This window comes from Vombatus ursinus, unplaced genomic scaffold (assembly GCF_900497805.2).
Source record: "Vombatus ursinus unplaced genomic scaffold, bare-nosed wombat genome assembly UNPS02000582.1, whole genome shotgun sequence".
NCBI classification, from domain to species: Eukaryota; Metazoa; Chordata; class Mammalia; order Diprotodontia; family Vombatidae; genus Vombatus; species Vombatus ursinus.
This window is the reverse complement of record NW_020940360.1, coordinates 12,066,250-12,087,697: the sequence shown is the minus strand read 5'-3', so window position 1 is coordinate 12,087,697 and position 21,448 is coordinate 12,066,250. Positions and strand designations below refer to the sequence as shown.

Genomic DNA, 21,448 nt, shown 5'->3' with positions numbered 1-21,448 from the left:
ACACACACACACACACACACACACACACACACACACACACACACACAGTTGGTAGTCCCCACCAACCAACTGAAAATCACTTGGAAATGAAGATTAAGGGACTTTAAAATTATAACATTAATAGGAAAATAAGATTTAAAAATTTTTTTAAGCAAATTGGATCTATATTTATTTGTTAAATACTCAATCTGTTACATAAGATGAAGCACGCATGTATGGTCTATTTTCTCTTTTTAACTATGCATTGCATCCCAGGAACACAGCAAGGAAGAACTGAAGTTTTTTCATAGTTTAGCCTCCAGGCAACCTGCAATTACTCTTTTTAACCAGTAGATGTCACTCCTGTGTTAGTTTAAGAAAGTGATTCTTGAGCAGTTCTCAGGTTTGACTGCTAAGTGATATTAGAAGTTCCTATTTAAAATACTCTGCTTGGTTTTTTTAAACCATTTTTCTTTATGTAGAAGTTGTGACAATAAAGTAAAGAGGTTGATTTTAAACAAGGTGCTAGAATTTATATATCCAGTTGAGTTGCTCTTTAGTAATCATTTTGGGAGGCTACTCTTACTTTTCTGAAGACATTGGACCTCTTCATTTAGGATTGTTTCAAGAGTTTATAAATAATATAAGAGGGTTTATAAAAAGTCATATTGGAGAAAAGAGGATAAAAGGAAGGATAGAAATGCTACTCAATGTGAATGGAATGAAAACTGATAGAGAAAAGGCTCTCAATTTATATTTTGCTTCTATTTTCTCTAGCAAGGAGAACACTCTGTGTAATGGAAAGGACAAAACAAAAATGACTAAAAATCAGTAAACGTTAAGTGCCTATTATATGCTATACGGTGCTAAGTACTGAGGAAGTTGAGAACCAATATATATAAAGAGAGGAAGAAATTACCTAGCTGACATTTTTGGATACTGAGATACTTATTTTCTCCTTAGCTCTTCTCTCTCTCTCTTTCTCTTTCCCTCTATCCCTTCTTCCCTTCCTTCCCTTCCTTCTTTCTTCTCCTCGATAGTATTCTTCCTCTTTTACCTTCCTGTGCTTCCATATTCTTTCTATATCCTTTCTTGGATTTTGTTTCCTGTGAACTTAACGAATTCTCAACCATTAGTCATTTTACATTGCAACAACTTTCTATGGTTTGGTGGATTTAGTTGGACACTTTTTTCTCTCCCCTGTCCTTTTTTTTTTTTTTTTTTTAGCTTATAGACTTTTATTAGATTTTCAGGACATGAGGCAATGCATTCTTATTGATCTTTGTTAGATGCACTCTATCCTTGCTGAGGGGCCTGACATTCTATTTTATTTAAGCCATGGTCCAGAAATTCAAATACTATTCTTTCATGTCATCTTAACTAGCTATTCACTTCCCAAATCTGCATTTTTCTTCTGCTTCTCTTGCCTTCAGTGGGAAACAATAACAAACAGCTTATCACCTGGACCCATTTCTAAATTTCTCTTGGAAGTGTTGTTATATTCACCTGAATCGTCACAAGTGGGAATTTTTTTGTTATGTCATCCATGTTATGTCATGGATGTATACTACAAGCCCTGCGAAGACAACATACCTTTCTGTTGTTGTTATCAGATCTATGGATTGTTGCCTTAGTACCATTAAAACTTTTCAATAGCCTCCTAATTGGTCTTTCTGACTAGTCTCTTCCCTCAATGCATCCTACGTCAAAATTGTTTTTTAACCCTAAATGTATGGTGATTCTTAGGATTACAGGATTATGGATGTAGAACTGGAAGGGACCTGAGAGCTTATCTAGTTCAACTCCCTTATTCAACTGATGAGGAAACTGAGACTCAGAAGGCACATGACTTGTAAATGTCAAAGGCAAGATTTGAACCTAGGTCCTCTGACTCTAGAACTAGTACTCTTTCCACTGTCCCAAAAATTCTTGGTCTTCTCTTCTTTTTAATATTCTTTTAATATTCCATCACCTAGAGGTTTATTCTCTGCCTACTATTAAAAAAAATGAAATTCCATTTCTTTTTAAAGAATAACAATTTATTATCTCAGATAACTTTGGAGTATGGAGGAGGAATTCCTTAAGTTTCTTCTCCTTTTCTAGAAGGCACACAAAATTCTACTGGCTGTGGTAGAAAAACAAACCTGCAAATTTCTTTCAAGTGACTGCAAAATTTCTCTACTGTAGATAATTGAGACAGTCTGCTTCCCCTTTGTGTATTTACTACTCACCTCCTAAGTACCTTTTTAATAGCTTTTCACCCTCTCATCATTTCTTTATTCCTTTACCTTTTTTCCTATCCTCAAATAACTTGATAGCCACTTCCAACTTCCTATTCCTTCAATTGCTAACTTCTTAGTTTGTTACACCAGTCATATTACTGATTTTTTTTTTCCTTACCTTGCTTTACAAACTACCTCTTTTCCTTGTGGTCATCTCTTCAGATCCTTTCTTAATACTTTTTCTTCCTTCAGATTGAGTCATCTCCTTAAACTTTTCCTTATGTCCTCTCAAGCTTTCCACCCTGAATTCAGTCTCTGGTCTTCCCCAGATTTTTATTTTTGAGTTAAAAAAATCAGATTCATACTAAAAGAATGGGTAAACAGTAAGGATTTTCTACAGAATGTGTTGTAGTCTCTGAAACTAGTTCCCCCATTAGACTATGAGGTCCTTGAGAGCAGGGACTATTTTGTTTTTTGCCTTTCCTTGTATACCCAGTGCTTAGCATAGTGCCTGGCGTATTGTAGGCCTTTAATAAATTCTAGTTGACTTACTAATAAAGATATTTCATGTAAAGACAACATTTTGGAATCAAATTATTTAATATGTTCTTACATTCCAGGTATTATCTTATTTATAGAAGGAAAAATAACCATACCATGCTGTTTATATGCCTATTGATTATAAGGAGATCCTAGACAGAAAGTTTTGTCACAGGGAATATGACAATTTGAGTATAGAAGTAACTATTAGAGACTTTGAAATTCAAATCAAATTATGACTTTTGGACACTTTTTCATATAGGGAAAATGCATGATTTGAAAGTTGTCTGTAGGTAATTTAGGAATTTCATTGTGTTTCAGTTGAACCAATTAAACCTATTAAAAGATATATTGTTTTCATAAACAACTCAATTTCAGTTTATTTATCACCAGATTGGAAAAACTGTTTTCCCCTCAAAGCTAATTAATTTTATATTGTAAAATGTAAGTGAAAAATCAACGTGTAAAATTTTATTTTCACACAAAAATGTTAACTTTTTAAACAAAATAACTAGATACTAGTTTCAATTTATAGTAGAATTGCTGATAGAGTCTGAATCTGGGTACATTAGAGAAATCAGTATTGTACTTTGGTTTTGTTTCATATATGTATATGTAAAAAATATATATCTATGTACTTATATGCATATTATATATGTATCTTTTTAACAACCTAGTAAATGAAAATCCATATTTATAAAGCAGATAAATGGAGATATGAGACATGATAGCTATCTTCAAATGTTTGAAGGACTGTCACATGAAAGAGGAATTAGTCCTTTTCTGCCTGGTCCCAGAGTAGATACCCAGGAGCAATTAAGTTGCAAAAGGGTAAATTTAGGCTTGGTATAAAGAAAAAAAAACTTTTTTTAAACAAAACATATTCCAAGGTGGAAATAAGTGGCTTGTAAAGGCAGTAGGGTCTCTCTCTCTGGAGGTCTTCAGGAAAAATGACTACTTGTTGGGTATATTGTAGAGGGAGTTGTATTTTCAGATATAGGTTGGTTTCGATAGTTACTGTGTTCTCTTGTAATTCTGAAATTGCTATTCTGTCGTTCTGAATAGCTGGTTGAGTCTATAGACCAAAAAAAAAAATTTTTTTTAAAGTTAAAGTCAGTATGCTACTGTTCTACTTGACAAGGATTCATGTGAAAATCCTCCTGAGAGTATGGAAATAAGAGAGCAGAACCCTTCATGTACTCATTAAATGGGAATAGTAAAACTTTGACTTCTTTGAATAATGCGGTCTAACCTACATTTTCTTTTAAAGGGCTATTAATTGTTATCCTTAGGGAGATTATATGAGACATGAGGGCTTTTTAGGATCTCTGAAAAGGATGTAGGAGATCTCATGTCTAATTTCAAATGTCTTCCTACACAAAACCTAAGGCATGGAAAGGTTCAAGGATTTTACTAGGATCACACTTGCTAGTATGTGTCAGAGTCATGACCTGATCCCAGGTTTTCTCTACTACTGTATTTGGTATAGGACTTTTCTCTGAGATAAGCAACATAATGTTGAAGAAAGGACACTCAAATGACAATCAGGAAACAATTCTGGTTTTTGTTCTATTTCCACCTGCTTTGTGACCTTAGTCAAGTCACCAAACTTCACTGGACCTCAGTTTCCTTATCTGTAAATGAGAAGGTTGAACTGGGTACCTAGGTTTTTCCAACCCTAAAATTTTATTTTTTTTATGTAGTATGTGATGTTTTTACACAGTGTAAACATCAAGAGAACAGAACATAAATTATCTTGTTCAGTACTTAAATGTCAAGTCCAAAGTCTTTTGTTATAATTTGAGGTAACGTTTGCTTTGCAAGCTGTATTTTTACTCGTGAAAAGGAAATGGCCATTTGTATTTGGTTTCATCCCTTCATATAGGACTGGAAAAAAAAATACCCACCTGAACAGACCCTACTGAAAGTAGTATATAGTACACACTTGTCTTAATTGCTCACAAAATTGAGTTACTCAATGTGTTCCTAGTTCCTAGTGTACCTAGTTTGCTTTTTGTTTGTACTTCACTGAAAATTATTTTGGAGACAGCTAAAACCTATTTAATATTCCTCTCAGTAGGTGAAATTTTTCTAGTCTGGTGTCTCGTTACCTTAGCCACACTGTTTCTGTCTGAACATTCAGCTCCACTCATTAGAATAAACATCTGCTACAAATGTTATTAATGAGATACATATCAAGGGATCCAGGCAAGCCACTAACCACCTGGGTTGATTACACTGCTCAGTATCAAAACCATAGAACAGCAAATATAGAAACTCCCTGAACATATCATAATAATTATTTGTATGGCAATTGCATTTCTACAGCATAACCTTTCACAAGTCACTGAGTGCATTTGTTAAAGTACATATATCTTTTTCTGTTACTTTGAGCATACATTGCTCACCCTTTTATAACAAAGCCACGGCATAATTTTTCATAATGGGAAAATTTTCAATTTGCCTTTCAGATGTGTACTACACATCTACCATTATTTGCATAAAAACTCTTCTAAAGTACCAGGGGCTTGGCAACAACTGTTAAAATTAAATGCAAGAAACCCATGGATTTTATAGTTCAGAACTGTTGAACTTTTAAGATTTACTCAAGCAATTTAAGACAACAAACTCTTTAAATGAGAATCGCCTGTTTGAGGTAAATAAGCAATATGTTTTTCTCAGCTTGAAAATAAGAACTTATAGTATTAAACAACCTTACAAAGCCTAGGAAAATACTTGAGGAGTGTTTTAAAGGCATAGACCATGTCTTATATTTTGTATGTCCCACAGTAGCTTACATGTAGTGTGTTGAATAAATGCTCAGCAACAACAACAACAACAGCAACAACATGGCCAGCACTTATGTAGCACTTAGAGGTTTGTGAGTGCTTTTCAAATATTACCTTGTTTTATCCTCACAACCCTGGGAGGTACATGCTATTATTACCTCCCTCATTTTACAAAATGAAGCAGACGGCAGTGACTTGGCCAGTCACACGTCTAAAAAGCATCTGAAGTAGGATTTGAATATTCCCGACTCCAGGTCCAGCAATCTGTGCCACCTACCTGCCTAATTGGGCCAACATATGCCCATTTACTACCCTCCACCCCTGGAAAATCATATACTTCACTTTATGAAACAGATGTGTACCTAAAAACATGTCCCTAACCAACTTTCAGTAAGCAGATTATTGTTTTAATAATGATCTCTAAGGCCTGGTACCGGGACTGCCAACAGGTACATAATAAATGCTGATCAATTACTTGATTGCCAGGTTGCCATCAGGGTGATGAATTTTTCAGCTAATGCAACTCTACAGGACCATCTACTAAGTCAGAGTATATTCATACTGACAAAATTCAATAGTAAAATAACAATGCTATTTTAAATACATTAGTGGAATTTAGGAGAGGTCATGTAGTTAATAGTGTTCATGGAGTTAGGAGACCTGGCTTCTAATCTTGTGGCAGCAAGACACAAGCTATGCAGCCATGGGCAAAACAATTAACTCTAGTTTTCTCATCTGTAAAATGAGGAGAATACTAGTTCTACCTATCCCACAGGATTGTAGTAAGTATCCAATGAGATAAATGTTTGTAAACTCTTTTTAAGCCTTTAGGTACTAAACATCTACACTACTTATTATTCTTATTTTAAAAGCAATATGAGAAATTAGTTAAAATGACTATATAGGATGTTATTTTATAAAGAGGACAAAGCATTTGTAATGCTAATGATCACATCCTTATTTAGCTCCCTTATAAGTTGAGGTTGACTTTACTCCTCCCTCTTCAACTTACTCAGATATTTCACCATCACTTAATAAATGATTTTTGAGAATTGCTGCAAGTATAAAATTCATCAACCATCAGTCAACTTAGTGATTAGTCTCTCTGTGAACCTTAGACAATGTCATATGTCATATGATCTGTCACAAGATCTATACTAGAATTTTTTCAAACTTCGTAGGATGTGCAGGGTTTGTGCTTCCTTGATGTAATGTTTGTAACACAGATTCACCTCTGCACTATGATGGGGGCGTCAGAGGAGAACTTCATTGTGTGTGTGTGTGTGTGTGGAGGAGGGCCAGGGTTTGAAATGGTAATAAAAATATTTGATCATTTGGAAGTTAACACGTATATGCTTGACCTTCAAATTGTCTTACAAGGTCCAGAACTTCTACCGACTGTGTATCTTCTGTATTGTAGGCATATATTTCATTTCGTAAGCTCTACTCTTATGCTTAGATTTCTGTTTCTTAGAAACTTGTCCTCTCTAATGAAGAAAGGGAAGCTGTACGATTCTCCTTAGCTCCTACCTTTTTTGCTTTCTCTTTAGAAGGTCCTCTTTAGGAGGACTAAATCACATAATCAGATTGGGGTAGATTTTTTGGTCACTCATGCCTAGTTTTAAATTGCTCAGTATAACCCTGTTTAAGATGATGAATGATGTGATATTCATTGCTTCTGTTTCTTGCTAGAGCTTACATGCTGTTAATTAGTAGTAGCAAAATTTGTTGATTTACATGCCCATCTGGCTGCCCAGAACAAAGTGGGGGAAGGAGACTAGATCTCATCATCATCATAGGAATTGTTGCATGTGCTGGACGTTGGCCTAATGCCAGTTAATGCCCTTGTGGATACTGCTTGCCCCAGTGAGACTGTAAGTGCAGTAGGCAACAAAGGGAAGCAGATTGAATCCCTGGAGGGTAGTATACTGCGTGTCACTGTATGCTGTTCTCAGAACATGTTGCAGACCTCAGGATGTAGGAGGCTGAGGACTGGGTACAACTGTGCTGAATAGGGTTGCCTTATCAGTGATAGCGGGGCCATACTCGGGTGCTTCTGATTCTATCTGTTCCTGTGTAGTAATGGATAATATGTCTAATCTTGCAATGAAATAGTTTCATGCACCTCATAATTCAAACCTGAGTACTGATTGCTTGGTCTGTCAGGTAAACAGAGAACAAGTAAAATGTGTTGCTTATTATCCTAAATTCATCAGCAGGTGGTTTTGTTAACCATTAAAGACAGGCAAAACATTTACTGTAATATAATGAGGCATGAATAAAGAATCCCAATATAGACCTTATGGTGGAAATGTCTGTTACAGTTGTAGTTACCACTTGAGACATCACAAAGTTTGAAATTTACTTTCTTTCCCATTAATGATTTTCTGCCAGTGTTTTCTTTGTTGCTGAAATGGTGAACGTGCAAGTTAGAGATTGAAGTGACCTTTTTTTTATGATTCTTGCACTGTTTTTTCATACCTTATGGGTATGTACCCTGACCATGGTTTAAAACAGGGGTACCAGGGCTATTTCTTATTCATAGGAAAAGGGGGGAAGGAAGAATTCAGAAAGAAGAAATGGTCAAATTCAGCATTTCTGATGAATCTTGGTAAAAATAGATTTGAAATTATAGTATTGTTTAAGGTTTTCATAATCTGTATGGATATTACTCAGTTTGAAATTAATTCAGTGAAGTTATCTGTAAAGTTATATCTCATATTTTTTGAAATTTAATACTTTGAATAAGTGGTGTATTTCTTACTGTGATACTTAATATTGAATCTGTTCTGTACTATGAGTTGAGGAACTTCTGGCAATGGGCTAATATATTATTAGTTGAAATAAAATAAATAAGGCCATCAAAATATTCTTGTTAAAGATCTCTTGTGAACTTTTATTTTGTGATGCACACCTGTCCTTGTACCCCATTCAAATTCCAAATTTGCTAAAAATTGTAAAAAGAACAGTTCTACTTTTTGCATATTGTGTTAATGATTATCCTAAAGAGTAATCATAGCTGCTTCTATAGAATGTGGTGTTGCATCTGGTTTTATAGAGATTAATATAAAATTATACATAAAATCATTTACTATGTCAAAGGAAAGTGTAGAATAAAATAAATCTCTGTAGTATTTCCCTAGATGTGGAATGCTTTCTTTGCATAGACTGAATTTCTTTAAAATTTAGAATTTTCTGCGAATTTTTTTGGTTTGTGTCACTATTGCAAACCATCTTAATGGCTACCATATTTCATTCTAGACAGAGATGAATATAAGTAGGGAAGGAAATGATTTTCTGTGTAACACTGGCATTACTATTTGGAGGCCCTTTTATAAATGTAGATTATACAAATTTTATAATTTTAATTTGTGTGCTTGTATACTTATTAAAGAAATCTGATAACCTATTGCATTCATGTCATTAGTGTAAATGAGTGTATGCTATCGTATTATGTTTGGAGGGTTGATGAAGGCAGAAGATAATCCTATTATGAGGATAACCAATTAATTTTAAAACAACCAATTAAAATAACATAAGGCTGTTTATAAGCATTAAAAAACTAATTATCTAGTTTGTGCTGTGAATAATAACAAAGTTTTTAGGTATTCTGAAAGCTTTTAATTGAACAAAGCAGATTGAGTTAAGTGATATGCTTTAACATGTGTATCTATACCTCACTTTTGGAGCATGCTCCGCTTATTTTTACTAGTAGCTGTAATTGTTTTTTCTTATATTTAAATTTGCTGTCTAAAAATTAATATTCTTGTAACAAATATGGGCATTTAGTGTTGTAATGATGTGAAAGTATGAACGATTACATCATCACATTTCATTTTAAGATGAAAAATGGCAGTTTGTTAGTTTTTTTTTTTGTTTGTGTTTTTCTTTTATAGGCAATTGGGGTTAAGTGACTTGCCCAGGGTCACACAGCTAGTAAGTGTCAAGTGTTTGGTCTGAGGCTGGATTTGAACTCAGGTCCTCCTGACTTAAGGGCCAGTGCTCTATTCATTGTGCCACCTAGCTGCTCCTAGTTTGTTAGTTTTTTATATATGCTGAAGACCTGAGCAACAGAAAATTTGTTTGAAAAAAATTTCATGAGGAAAGCATATAGTATTCTGCTAATTTTTCTGTATGAGATCTTTCATCTGGTAACTTTTTGAATCCCCTGTCCTAGCATAGTGCTTGCACATAGGTACTTAACAAATATTTGTTGAATGTGAATTGAATTACATAATTCATTAAATGGATGAACTGAATATTCATCGAAGAAAATAGTGTTTATTGAGACTCAACCGAAATAGTTAATTGTATATGTCTGGTATTATTACATGAGTTCACTAGGTGGTAGCAGAGTGCCATTTCTAATTGAGGTTATTTTTGTTAAGAGTAGTAGAAGTCTTAGCAGTACCCTACCCATCATGCTTCTAAAATTCCAGACAAATATTTATTATTGCATATATTGGTAAATGACTTAGTAAGGATTAAAAGGGAGATATACAACAATAATAAAATATTGAAACCCATGGCAGATTTGATAATGATATTGAATATTGTGGATGAATTAATGAAATGTCTTTTTAAAAGCATTCATGTCTCCTAAAGACCCTTACATTGAAGTGTTTGTTTTGTTTGCTTGAGGAAATTGAGATTTTCCTATGTTGTATCCCAGACAGCTAAAATATCTACCACAGAGTAATGAGAGTTTCTTTTATGGATCTTGAGGATTTTTTATTGCCTATTTTTCAGTATTGAGAAGCAAAGAATCCTAATAGGAATACTTGATTCAGAAATAGACCTTTCCTTTTTGGATATGTGTGTATGTAGAAGAGAGAAGTTATATTTTTTGTGCTCTAAAATTTTCACATAGTTGCCTATGTATTGATATTTTTGACAGAACTTAGGAAAATAAAATCAATGACTGACTTTTATTTGTTTATTTTGGATTACCATAATATTCCATTATATTCATTTACCGCAGTTTATGTAACTCCTTAGTGAAGGGCATCACTTTGTTTCCAGATCTTTTCTACCATAAAAAGTGCTGCTGTAAATTTTTTGGTGCATATGGGTCTTTCATTTTGTCTTTGATTTCCTTGGGATATATGTCTAGCAGCGGAATCTCTGGGTCAAAGGATATGAGTATTAAACACTGTCTTCACATAATTTCAGATTATTTTCTAGACTGGTTGGACCAATTCACAGCTCCACCATCAATGCATTAGTGTTCCTGTCTTTCTACCAAAGTAATTACAGTGTATATACAGTTTGGGTTCTGCCTTACCTCATTTGCCAGAGAGTCTTTCTGTTATTTCCCTTTATGATTCATATTTATCATTTTATGTTGCTATAATATTACCAAGGAAAAATTGTGCAGGAGAAGCAGTATAAAGGATATCTTCAGAGAGGTATTGTGACAGTTTTGTTGGGAAAGTTGGGAAAGGGATAGACTATGGACAACCTATCTATCCCACTGTTGTTTACCCAGAGCTGTAGGGAGGCTCCTATATGTTGGGTGAACTTGTGTGGAAGATTTTTAGGAAGACATGAAAAAGAATTGCTCCGGTCTTGCTTGGTAAATTTAGTCCAAAACCAGAAACCTAATAAAGTGAGTCTCAGTCACATCATCTCCAGTATTTGACAGTCTTTTCCACTAGCTGAAAATGTTTTATGTGTGATATTACATTTGTTTATTGCATGCTTCAAAAAACTAGGAAATTACAGGATTGATTTTTCAAACCTGTCAGCTTTCAGTGATTATGAAAGTGAGTGAAGTAGTATTTTAATAGTATATTTGACACTTAGGTGGTTTTTTTTTATCGTTCTGTAATTTTTGTTAAACCTAACAACAATTCTAATTCTAATTCTAGTTATTTTTGGATGGGTCAGGGAGTCTTCCTACATTTCATAATAGTTTTATGACATGGCGCTGGGAAGAGAATAATGATATACCATATTATATACGGTAGCTATTAGATGTGTTGTGTATTCATATTTTCCCTTATTGTTACCAAATCTCATAAAGCTGTTTCAGAACATGGAAATATTTTAGACCATGGATTGTTTTTAGTGTTCTGTGTTTAGAAAACAAGTTACTAGACAGATTGAGAGATACACCTGTTTTAATTTCTTCGATTTGGATTTTGAATTATTGTTTACTCTTCTAATTTTTGCTACTTCTGAATTGTACCAAAGTTATTTAGGTAATTAAATAGCTATCTAGTCTCTGTTGTCATTAATAATTGGTGTCAAGCGTGTATATAAGCTTGAGACAAATGAGTAAAGATTGTATAACCTGTATACAGGAACAACTTAAGAAACTTTGAACTAAGTTCATAGGATTGATAACTGGAAGGGACCTTTGAGGCCTTTGAGTTCAACTCCCTTATTTTACAGATGAAGAAACTGAGGCACAAGGAGGTTAATCGAGTTGCTCAAGGATACACAAACAGATGTCTGAGGCAGGATTGAAATTCAGGTCTTCCTGACTTCAAGTTCAGTGCTCCATCCACTATATCACCTTTCCATTTCCTCTTTTGCTTTAAACATGGAAAGCATTGCTTTTTTTTTTTTTTTAACATATATTTATTGATTATCTTATGAAGGACACCTGCTTAACAGTAAATGGGGAAGATTGCCTTTGGAAATTATGTGTATTTATGTATGTTTGTGTATATTTTATCTTTTCGTGACCTTCACATCAACAAATATGATAAAGAAGAATAGAAAAAGAGGATTGTATACAACGATAATTACAATAGTAATAATAGCTAGAATTTATGTAGTACTTACTATATTACAAGCATTGTGCTAAGCACTTTACAAATATCTCCTTTGTTCCTTACAATGACCCTGGGAGGTAGGTAGGTACTATTATTATCCCCATTTTACAGTTAGTGACTTGCTTGGGGTCACGTAGCTAGTAAGTGTCTGAGGCAATATTTGAATTCAGATCTTCCTTACTCTGGATCACAACCTGGATTAAACCTACTTTGCCAACTCATTGTACATCATTCCCTTCTGTGCACCTTACATTCTAGCCAATTGGCTTCCTTGTTGTTCCTCACACATGATATTCTGTCTCCAATCTCCCTTCTTCCTTTGCTCTGACTGTCTTTCATACCTGGAATGCATTCTCCCTCCTCGCCTTCATGTATCTGTAGTAATTAAAATGGAAGGGTGAAGAAGGGTCCTTCCAAAGGACACACCTTTGCCCCAAGTCACCTGCCTTAAGCCTTCCTCTATAGTCAGTAATAACGTCTTCCTATCCCCCAGTCCTTAGCAGAATGCTTAGGACATAGTAGAACTGAATAAATGGTTATTAAATTGATTATAGCTATTTGTGAATATTTTAAAACTTTACTTACCGCCATTCCCCCTCCCCCCACTGGAATGTCAGTTTCTTAAAGACAGAGTTCATGTTTTATAATTATTTTTATTAATTGTTATCAGTGTTAGTTACATAGTAGATTCTTAAATATGATTTAAGTTTTTGCGTATGAATGGATATTGCTAATAAAAACATGCAATACCTTTTTGTTATAGCAGTCCTCCACTTAAAAATACTTTGGTAGACTTTAATTACCAAATACTCAATGTTTGAATGGATCTCATTTTGTTAATTTGGGAATTTTCTTCAGTGATACAGATCTAAACCCATCCATGCCTACTCGTCCTGTGTAATTCTTGTCTGTATTCTCCCAAAAGGTTACTAGGGGAGTCCAATCAGAATACTGGGGACATTTTTTTGCTTTCCCCTGATATCATAGGGTACTAGTTGAATACTAGTTTGCCATCTGTATCATCCTCAGATTTTGCTGTTATGTAGAGCCCATCTTTTCTTCCTGTCATACAATTCCTTGATCACTTTCTTGACTTCTTATTTTTGAGGTTCCGCATTGGTTTTATGTTGCAACCTGCTTACATTCTCCCATGCATGACATGGGAGACACTGGCATAGAACTGCCCAGCATGGTGTGCCGTCATTAGAGAAGGTGCTGTGCTCTATGAGTAAAGCAGAACTGAAGTAGCTCAAAAGAAAGAGTGTGCAGATTTAGGGAATACACCCCAAATGTTCATGGACTATTTGTGCCTGACTTGTGGTAACAGCATTCCAAGCCAGTCAGGTACATTGTAACTTGATTCTAACATACTGATGTCATTTTGGTCCTCTTCAAGAACAAAGGACAACAACCAACTAGCATTCTCCATGTGTTTTTCCATTGTCATTTGTGTCATAATTTTTTATTTTTTTGGAGGTAATAATATCATGTAGAAATGTTGGCATGATTTTAGTATTGAAAAGCTGGGCCTTTGCTTTCATGGGAAGCTTGGGAGTTAGTAAAAGAGCTTTGCAGTCTCCTGAAAGTATTCTGTCCTATTCTCCTTCTCTCATCCAACTTTGGGCTCAACTCATCTATCCTTACTGTTTTTCTCAGATATACATAATATTGGACAAGCTCTATAGAGTGTATATCTAAATACTTCTTGAAATCTGGGCAATAGACATTCTGTATCCACTTGGATTTTTCTGTGTTAGAACAAAGGAGTTTGTACTAACCAAATTCCTTTGAGAGCTTACAGATCTCTTCTGGACGACTGTAATGTTTTGAAGCTTGATGCAATATGAATAAAGGTGAACATTTGGAGAAACTTGCCATCCACAGGAAATTTCTCTTTAATCTGATCTATTCTCTGGGTCTCCTTTGTCACCGTGGCTAAAAGCTTTGCATCTTGTAGTTATACTTTTCTTGCTTGATTATTATCAGAGGGTCTTTGAACAGGGTTATTTTCTGTTATATCTTCCAAGGAATTTTGAATAATCTTGCAGTATGGATGGAAGAAGAGCCTTGTTGAAGAAGAGTCTTTAAGGTGCTGTTTTGTTCTATGGATTTAAATGATTTTTAAAAAATTAACAAACAGTAAGCATACTTGGAAATTATATTCTTTGCATCTTTTAGTTAATTGTGAAACGGTAAAGATGTCAGCTGTTGCATGTTGCTTGTGAAAGCCTATTTGTTCTGTATTATTCCCTTCATTGAGAATGACTATGGTTCATGTGTAGATAATTCATAAAGATTTTGTATACATAGGAGAACAGGTTGATAATGATGTTTTCTTGATTACCTTATTTTTTCTTGATATTTTTTCTCAATTTTTTTAAACATCTCAAGGATACCAGTGGAACACTTTGATTGTCCAGCTGTTATCACTCAACCCTGTTATGTGGTCAAGCACATCTTGTCTCTTGATCTTATATTTCCCCGCTATTTTTAATTTTTCTTTGTTTCATGGGTTGCCATGACCATGATTCATCACCAGGTGGCCAACTTAGTGGTAATGTGTCTCTACATAAATTAGCTACACTGGTCTGTTGCCAGGATCACATTCAAAATTTTTCCAGTAGGATAGATTCTGCCACATCTTACACTTTATTAGAGTACCCAAGGTTACTTGCGTGCCATGATGAACCATTTCTTCAAGCATATTTTAGGATATGTATTGGTCTTTCCTTTAGTCTGAATTAGTGAGATTTTGCTGCATGTCTTTTTTTAAACCAATTTCTTATTTTTCACCAATTTTTTTTAAATTTTATTTTTACCGTTTCCCCTATTTAATATCTGCTTTTCCGAAGTTTTATTCATGTTTATTGATGGGAACTTTCTGTGATAATGCATAATGTTTTCTTGTTGAATATACTTAAACTTCGCTGTAATCTGCATTGGATAAATTATACTGTAATATTATATTGTACTTATTGTAATATATCTGTTGTGGAGAACTTGTTGTTTTTACTACTGTCTGTACAATATTGATATAAGCTCATAGACTTAGAGCTGGAAGGGACTTTAGAGCTCGTCTAGTCCCATATCCATTTTACAGATGAAGAAACTGAGAACCTAAAGAAGGGAAGTGACTTGGCTAAGGTCATTTTTAGGTAGTAATTAATGGAACTGCCCTTCAAAATCAGATCTTCTGACTCAGAATCTGGCACACTTTCCACTACACTAAGATACACAGTGGCACTTAATAAATGAATGAATGAATGAATGAATGAATGAATAAATAAATGCTCACATTGGTCTGATCAGTCACAATCAGAAACACTGTACCTTGATCTCAACGTAGTGAAGTTGTTTTGGTCCTGTTTGAGCACAGAGACAACAACTGGCTTACAGTCAAGCCAGAGGTTCTTTTGCACATACATATATTCAGATTTTGAACTAAAAATTTTCTTGCCATGGTAATCAGTCCTGTGAGGGCAAGATCTGGGTCTTTGCATATCCTTCAGAACCTAACATAGTGCTCTGTACACAGGATGTATTTGTTGAATGAAGGGAGGAAAGAATAGTGATTAATTATAAAATATTAATGTAATTCACAAAGTGTTTTCCTTACAAACCTGTGAATTTGGTGGTTCAAGTATTAGGCCTGTTTTAAAGTTGAGAAGATTGAGACTAAATGGTAAACTCACTTTTATAAGATCATATAGCTAATAGTATGTGAGTATTAGTCGTGGGCTACTACATTAAAGAAAATTGACATAACTTATATAGTTAGAGTACCTTTAAAAGAAAACATTAGCCTTTCCTGTTTGGTGAGAATAAAATTTATTAGAATAAGATTTTAGAATGTTCCATATATAAATAGAAAATTATTATTAAAATTTAATATCTAGTGTAATGCGATATTACTTGTAGAATGTGGGGTGCAGTTATTGAAAGCAGAATGGTAGTTGTCTACAGAACCAGTAGATACCCTGCAGGGTGTGAAATAGCTGCTTTTTCTATGGTCTTATCTGTTAACTTTAAAATATTCTAGAGTTATGGAGAAATATTTCCATATTTTCCCTCACACTACTTCTTCAACATGAACTAGCTCATTACTTTTAAAAAGATTCACATAACAAAGAGGGAGGATGAGCTCTGGAGTGACTGTAGATCATATAAATTCAGAGCATAGAATTTTTTGTTCAAAATCTGAATATATGTATGTGCACAAGAACCTTTGGCTTGTTGGTTGGCTAATTCTTGTCTTTGTGCTCGAAGAGGACCAAAACAACTTCACTATGTTGAAGTCAAGGTACAATGTTTTCTGATTGTGGCTGATCAGGCTGATATGAGCATTTATTTATTAAGTGCCACTGTGTATCAAGCATTGTGCTAAGTGCAGGGAATATAAAGGCAAAAACCAGATGTGATTTTTTTTAAAAAATGTATTTTGATTTATCAACAATCGCTTCCATAAGCTTTTGAGTTTTAAATTTTTCTCTCCCTCCCTCCCCAAGACGGCGCACAATCTTATATAGGCTATACATATACATTCCTATTAAACATATTTTCACATTAGTGATGTTGTAAGTAAGAATCCAATAGGAGGAACCACCAGAAAGAGGAAACAAAACACAACAGAAGAAGAAAAATAGCAAAGAGTCTGTTTTGATCTGCATTCAAACTCCATAGTTCTTTCTTTGGATGTGGATAGTGTTTTACATCATGAGGCCTTTGGAGATGTCGTAGATCCTTGTATTGCTGAGAAGGGTTAACTCTGTCAGCATTAGTCATCGCACAACGTGGTTGTTAATGTGTACGATGTTCTCCTGGTTTTGCTCACTTCACTCAGCATCAGACCATATCAGTCTTTCCAGATTTTTCTGAAGTCAGCCTGTTTATCATTTCTTATAGCACAATAGTATTCCATTACGTTCATATACTACAACTTGTTCTGCCATTCCCCAATTGATGGGCATCCTCTCAGTTTCCAATTCTTGGCCACCACAGAAAGAGCTGCTATAAATATTTTTGTACATGTGGGTCCTTTTCCCATATGTATGATTTCTTTGGGATATAGCCCTAGAAGTGCTATTGCTGGGTCAAAGGATTTCCACATTTTTAGAGCCCTTTGGGCGTAGTTCCAAATTGCTCTCCAAAATGGTTGGAGCATTTCACAACTCCACCAACAATGCATTAGTGTTCCAATTTTCCCACATCTTGTCCAGCATTTATCATTTTCCTGTTTTGTCATGTTGGCCAATCTGATAGGTGTGATGTGATACCTCAGAGTTGTTTTGATTTGCATTTCTCTGATCAATAGTGATTTAGAACATTTTTTCATATGACTATAGATGACTTTAATTTCTTCATCTGAGAACTGTCTGTTCATATTCTTTGACCGTGTCTCAATTGGGGAATGACTTATATTCTTATAAATTTGACTTAGTTCTCTATATGTTTTAGAAATGAGGTCCTTATCAGAGACACTGGTTGTAAAAATTCTTTCCCAGTTTTCTACTTTTCTTCTAATCTTGGTTACATTGTCTTTGTTTTGTGCAAAAACTTTTAAATTTAATGTAATCAAAGTTATCCATTTTGCATTTTGTAATGTTCTCTAGCCCTTGTTTGGTCATAAATTCTCCCCTTCTCCATAGCTCTGATAGGTAAACTATTCCTTGCTCTCCCAGTTGCTTACAGTATCAGCCTTTGTATCTAAATCATGAACCCATTTTGACTATTTTGGGATATGGTGTGAGATTTTGATCTATGCCTAGTTTCTGCTATACTCTTTTCCAGTTTTCCCAGCAGCTTTCGTCAAAGAGTGAGTTCTTATCCCAGAAGCTGGGGTTCAGAAGTGATTCGTTATAGTTGATTTCTTTTCCCTTCATCTTTTATTCTTCTATTGCCTTTCTCATGCATGAGTACTAAAACAGTATTGTTGACTCATTTGAGTAAAATTGAATTGAATGAGTAAATTTAACTTATGTCAGAGTTCAAACTTCTTTTGTCTATAATGCTTATTTTCTATTAATAGTGTTGTGTCATTGTTGATATATTGTTGTGTCATGTTTATTAATGTGTCAATGAAAATATACTATTGCAGAAATGATGCTGTCATCAGGGTTAGTTCATGGAGTCCCACTAGGTAAAATAAAACACAAGTACAAATACTTCACTGTGTTCTAAACTTTGTTATAATTAATTAGTATTTTTGTTACTTTTGTGAAACTTCCTTAGGTAGGGTCCAAGAGGAATCCTTCTTTATATTGAATTCTTTTTAAGTAGCAAATTCCATAGTTAGGCTCCTAGCATAATTTATTTCAAGTATTTCTGTCATTGTGCTTATTTGGTAATTTTCACTGGTGATATTGATACTTGCTTTAAGAATGATTAGAATGAGACCTTTGTCAGTATTAGGATAATTGAAGGGTAAAAATTATATGTATGTATATATATATATATATATATATATATATATATATACACACACACACACAGATAGATAGAGGGCACAGGGTGAGTTGAAGATGAAGGGGTGTTATTTGGAGAATAAAATTAAGGGGTGAGAGAGGATTATACTGGGAGAAGGAGAAAGGGAGAAGTAGAATGGGGCAGATTATCTCACATAAAACAGAAAAGAAAAGGCTTCTATAGTGGAGGGGAAACGGGAAGGTGAGAGGGAGAGAGTGAATCTTATTCTCATTGGATTTGGAGGAGCGAATAACATACACACTCAACTGGGTATGGAAATCTATTTTACGCTACAGGAAAATAGGGGGGAGGGGACAAGAGAGCAGGGGTATGATGGGGGAGGGCAGATTGTGGGAGGGGGTAATCAGAAGCAAACACTTCTGAGGAGGGACAGGATCAAAAGAGAGAACGGAATAAATGGGGGGGCGGGATAGGATGAAGGGAAATATACTTAGTTTTTCACAACATGACTACTGTGAAAGTGTTTTGCCTGACTACACATGTATCACCTGTATCGAATTGCTTTCCTTTTCAATGAGGGTGGGTGAGGAGGGAGGAAGGGAGAAAATTTGGAACCCAAAGTTTTAAAAACACATGTGGGGAGAGGGATGAGATGGAGAGAAAATTTGGAACTCAAAATCTTGTGGAAGTGAATGTTGAAAACTAAAAATAACATAATGAATCTTTACAAAAAAAAAAGAAATTAAGAGTGACAAAAATTTTGACAACTAGAGTGATGTACCCTGGCTGTTCTTGTGCTGATAGGGCAACAGATCAGTAAACATTGACATAATTAATGCCTTCAGGAGGCACAGTTGTTCAGTTGTTTACAGAGTCTCAGTTGTCTCATGAACCACTTTAATTATGATTTTGCAACCTTTGCTATACCAATAATTGTGATGTGTATTTCTATCTTAACAAAAGTAGAGAAACAGTAGAATGAGCAATGAATTAGATTTTCAACAGACATCAACACATTTACCAATTTTTGTTATTTAGTTGTTGTTGATGCCAGATTTTTGACCGCTAAAAGTCACTGTTGGAAAAGAGATGCTGTTAAATGCAAAGAAGTAAACCAATTTGGGACAATGTAGTGTTTCCAAGCGGAAAGGCCAAAGGGCTGTCATGGTCCAAAGCAAATTTTTAACCAGTCAGCTAAATGTTTTGTTACCAAAGGACCTTACTTCTTAAAAACCCTATAAACAAACTCAGGAATGCCCCTCTCACTGCCCCCCACCTCCCAGTGATTTTTCTTTCTCTTTCCTGCTTCTTTCTTTTTCCTGTGTTGACCCCTGGACTAAGGATGTTGAGTCTGGAGAAACTTGTAGTCCAAGGTAGAGATTTTAGTATAGTTTGGATAGGGAAACACTGTTGTGGGATGAACATTGGATAGAGAATGATTTCATTTAACACATCCATTTTTCCAGTGTAGTGCACTGAATATAGTTCAGGGCACTATGCAAGCGTAGAGTGTAGACAGGACATAGTCCTTGTTCTTGCTCTCATGGAATTCATGTAGTCCACTAGGTGGAATAAAACACAAGCACAGCTATCGTAATATACAGCATTGCAAACCAGTGTGCTATTTGAGGGCTGTGGGATAAGGTCCCTTCTATCATGGAAGATCAGATGTCAGTGAGGATATTGCATTTAATTTGGACTTTAAAGGATGGATAGGATTTTTTTTTCTTATTTCTTTGTTTTTTCCCCAGTCAAGCAATACCTTTATCAATGTTATTGTATTCTTTATATAACTTAAAATGGGCACAGAATGATTTTCTAATTTTTCAATGGAATAACTTGACATAGTTTGGAATAATACTTTACAGCATTTATGCTGGAGTAATATAAATAAACTTTGGTATATACATTTTCAGAATATACTGTAGGTTACAAATACTTAACAGAATACCAATTTTTAATGTAATAGAATTTTTTGGCCAAGTGAGTTCCTTCTGAGTGAACACATTCCTTTCCAGCTGCATCTTCTTGGGTTGCTGAGGCTCAAGGTATAAGGGCACTTCTTATTTTCTTCTAAGAATATCTCAACACAGGAGACTGGAATAGTAAACATTTATTAATGTTTAATGACCTACTATCTGCCAGGCACTGTGCTAAGTGGTGAGGATACAAATCCTAACCCCCCCCCCCCCAAAAAAAAAGAAAAGAAAAGAAAGGCAGTCTCTTTCCTTAAGAGATTTACAAGACAACACAGACAAGGGTGGGGGAATTGAGGTATCAGATGGATGGGAACATGGTGGAGAAGTAGAGGTGTCCAGAGTAGTGTAGCCTGGTGAGAAATAATGAGAATCTGAGCTGGGGTCCTTACTTAAATGGAGGTTTTGGTGTTCATGGCTCCACCCTTAATCAGAAGGGCAGAAGATAGTTATGAGTTAGAATACTGAGACTAAAGATGATGAGGTTTCCCAATAAAGAGCTTCTTGTAACATGGTAGAGAAGTCAGAGGTGTCCCAGAATACTGCAGTCAGGTGAGAAATGAAAAGTTCTCAGCTGGACTCACTCCTTAAATGGAGATTTTGGAGTCCCTGGCTCTAGCTTTCCATAAGGATAGAAGGTTCCTCTCTTTTCAATTCTCTTTCTTCACTCTTTAGTCTTTGCACTTTGGTTGCAAAACTTAAATTAGAACACTGTCAGTAAAGACAGAAAAGGGGAA

The 21,448-nt window shown here is 34.9% G+C and overlaps 1 protein-coding gene across 1 annotated transcript in view; it reads left to right on the top strand.

The window, feature by feature from the left end:
• Positions 1-21,448, top strand: part of RNGTT (RNA guanylyltransferase and 5'-phosphatase) — a 337,641-nt gene that overhangs the window by 61,222 nt on the left and 254,971 nt on the right. The window lies entirely within an intron of this gene.